The following is a 4038-nucleotide window of genomic DNA, read 5'->3' on the forward strand; positions in this document are numbered from 1 at the left end:
CAGTATTTGCGCTATTATAATTGCTGGTTAGTACTCAATATCATAAAATATCTAACTCCTGTTTGAAAATACGGTATTAGCATGCCTTCCACAAATGGTTTCAAAATAAGGAATCCAGTGTAACTTATGCTATGGTAAGTAGCAAAAAGGGCATATTAGCAAAACAGTGCTTCCCTCACCCCCATTCTTCCCTTGGTTTTCCTCTATACTATCATCACTTCTATCATCTGAATGAGAAAGGAGAATTTTTAGAGTAAAAGGAATGTGAAAAGGCCATACGTTAAGGACTTAGCCTGGAGTATATAGTACAATTGAATTGACTACTGTTAATCTAATAACACCAGTGCTTTTTTTGTCATAGAATGCACCGGAACAGAGTTCCGGCACCTTTTTTTGACGGATTTTTCCAAGTTTTAAAAGTAACTTTTGAAAATTTGATGTTTGGTCCACATGGACTTGAATCGCCCTGTCAAGTGTAGCAGGTCGGTGGCAAAATCATTAAAACGGTGCATGCGGGCTGCTTGTGTGTCGAGTCCGATGCATGCGTACTTCGTGCTGGTTGTGATGGCGCTGCTCGGCTTGTGGCACTGCTTGGCTTTTGATTGGTTGTGTGGTCACGCGCTCAGTGCTTACTGCAGGCAGCGACCATTATGATTCATTACACAATTGACGTTAGGGTGTGTGTACAGTGATTGACTACGTGCAAAAAGTAAATAGTTTATTTTAAAAAATTGTTGGTGAATTGAAAATCTTTTTTAAAAATTTTTAGTGTAAAAGTGTGACCCCAAATTTAAAAATAAAAAAAAAATTACTAATTACTTCTCAACCACCAGTCCTGCTAAGAACTGAATATGTATTTTTTTAAAATAAAAGATTAACAAGATGTGAGTTACGGCACCTTTTTTCTTACAAAAAAAGCACTGAATAACACATTCCCTAAATTGAATGCAGCAGAAAAGATAAAGTCTCCCCTGAATTGAACTTCATTCCTATTTGACTTCATGATTATGACAATAGAGAAGTGTCTTATCATAATGATCTGCCTTCCCAATCTCACTTATAAATAAATTTAAGAGCAAAGATGGCTAAAAAGAAATAGCTCTTGAAAAATGGCAAAAATGGATGATTATAACCTAAACTAGAGATCCGACAATGGGACTGGATTGATTTTTTTTCATATCTTCTGCCATTGGTCAAGGGAAGGGAGGGAGAGACTTACTTCCTGAAGATGTGGCTTCCTAAGTAAAATAATGATAGAAGGTAACATGAGGATTAATACCTAGTTAGGTATTTGGATAGACTGACTTGCCTCTAAATTTAAGTGAAGGCAATTCTTTATGCCACATCTTTCATTGAATTCCTTGTGGTAGATTAAAAATGAATATCTGTGATGGCAGAAACTCGTTCAGGAACATTTATAGGAAGAATTAGGAAAAATGTAAAATGTGTACATGAAGCTGACATTTTGAGCATCTCTGTGTCAATGTTTTGCACCATTTCAAGGTAGGCTATTACCTGATCTATCTCCCAATTCTGATATAGTGTAGTTGCAACCACTGCAAAGCTGGCTTCTTTCTTTCAATTGCTGTGGCAATGCAGACCTAGATGATACTTTTCCCCCCATTATTAGGAACTCTTGCCTCACTCTACCTCCTGGCTTAAGACTCAGAGGAGTTATTATTCCTACATTTGCAAATTATCTCTTCCTGTTATTATTATCTGTAAGTTATCTCCCACCACAATCATCCAGCTACCATAGCAACATACAACCAGGATCAAACCTTTGGGAAATATACTGCATGTTTTTGCAAAACAGTCAACGTGTATAATTTCTTCTTCACAACTCAGGAGGTGTTTAAATGCAACGAAGGAATTGTGACCAGATGAGTGAGAAGAAGTTGAAGGATTGTGATGGTTATGTTTATTTTGTATATAATCTTCTGTAACCCAGCATCCCATTTTGCAAATGCATGTATTAAAAAGGCTGTGTGATAGGATCTCCTCTTGTGGAATGGGGGCTGAGAACATCTGACTGCTGATAACCAGGTTGGGTGGGGGCAGAATAGTTGTATTTGCCTATTGATCAGCATGGAGGAAAGGGTGTGAGTAATTATTGGTTTATGGTGTTCTTCTTGCGTTCTCTGCATTTTAAGGCTGGTTTGGCAGAAGTAAAAACAATCACGGGTGAGTTTTCAGGCTTACTTTCGAGACAGAAATGCTGGTGATGGGAAGCACCTATTAGTTAGTTAGTTAGTTTAGTTAGTTAGTTAGTTAGTTAGTTAGTTAGTTAGTTAGTTAGTTAGTTAGTTAGTTGTCTAAGTAGTAATAGGCACACTAATCCCTGCTCTTCAGATGTACCTAAAAGAAGGCATGCTTCACAAAACACTTCTTTTCCTATACACAATTTGATGTGCAAAGGCTAAAGCAGGTGTGATATGAATAATTTGTACTGGAATTTTCTGACTTTAAAGATATGTTTTCATTATATTACTTTTAATTTTAAAGCAGCTCAATCTGGGGAGAAAATTAGTGTTAATGAGATCAGCAATGACAGCAGTTCATGCATTTAAAATCACTTCAGCTGTGCTCAATTTCCTAAGCAAAACTCCATCCCATTTCATGTAACAGCAGACCGCTGATATATGTAGCAGGATCATACTATGGGTTTGTTTCCTCAGTGGAAGGAGAGCAGTTTCAGGAAAATAAATAAAATAGAACCGGAGAGGAACATCAGCTTCTCTCCTATCCCACCTCCATGCATGGCCTTTTAATCTAAAAAATAGAAGATGCAATTCATATAGTATGCTGTCTTATACCAGAGGTCTGGTATGACACTAATCCCCATTAAAACGGCGGTGTTTAATTTTCTGAATTCATACAGCAACTCTGGAAGCATGCACAGTAAATGTCCTGATGGGATGCAATTCAGACATCATCTGCCACAGACAGGATACCAGAGCTAGGCTGCAGAAATCTAGATGACCATTAGATAGCAACAAAGAGTTATGTGAAAAACCCAATCTCTTTGTCATTGGTAGTCTTGGATTTTTGTAACCCAGATTTAATATGCCTGCTTTAGTACTGTCAACTCCTAGCAGCAACCATCTTGGATTAAGGTTCCAGCCTTCCTGTAGATCTCCAGCTCTGGCTCATTTATTTAAAACAAACACCAGATTTCTTTCATTCCTTTCTTTAACAGCACCTGGTATGGTTTCTGCCCTCTGCTTCTCCTCCAGGAAAAGACTCTGGGCAGCATCTTATTGTTTGCATTTTGGAGCAGCTGCTATTGCAGCTTCACTTCCCAGAACTGCTTGCCGGTGTTTGTTCCTGGCTGCTCATGGGCAGCTGCTGTAGGGCAAGGAAAACCCGCTCCCTCCCTCCCCCCCTCCCTCCCTCCCCGTATTTGCAGCATATACAACAGACACTGCTTATTCCCAAGTTCAGACTTACCATATCTGTGATCCTCTCTCACTGGGAAAAGAGCTAAAGGAGACTAACAGTGGAGTTCTGAGGCTGGAACATTCAGGCATGATAGGAAGACCTGCCAAGAGCTCAGCTCAAACATACAATAATGCAGATTGATCTCATTGGGCAATCAGCATTGAGCACTGAGATATAGGGAAGAGGGGGCACTTTATTTTCTGCCAAATATTTTGCATAAGAAACAGAACTATTACTGTAATAATTTAATATGTATACATTTACTTTTAGCTCTTTATTTGATCCATTTCTAGTAAGACTTTTGTGGTTATTAGATTTTTATCCCACCTTTATTATTTTTATGAGTAACTCAAGGCTGCAAATATACCTAATACTCCCTCCTCCTCTTCCCTCCCCCCACAAAACCCTGTAAGGTGGGTTGGGCTGAGACAGTGACTGGCTCCAAGATACCCAGCTGCTTGTTGTGCCTAAGGCAGGGGTAGGCAACCTTGGCTCTTTTATGACTCATGGACTTCAACTCCCATAAAAGAGCCAAGGTTGCCTACCCCTGGCCTAAGGCAAGACTAGAACTCATAGTTTCCTGGTTTTTAGACATAC

The sequence above is a fragment of the Protobothrops mucrosquamatus genome, unplaced genomic scaffold, assembly GCF_001527695.2.
Source record: "Protobothrops mucrosquamatus isolate PMUCROS unplaced genomic scaffold, P.Mucros_1.0 scaffold814, whole genome shotgun sequence".
NCBI lineage: Eukaryota > Metazoa > Chordata > Lepidosauria > Squamata > Viperidae > Protobothrops > Protobothrops mucrosquamatus.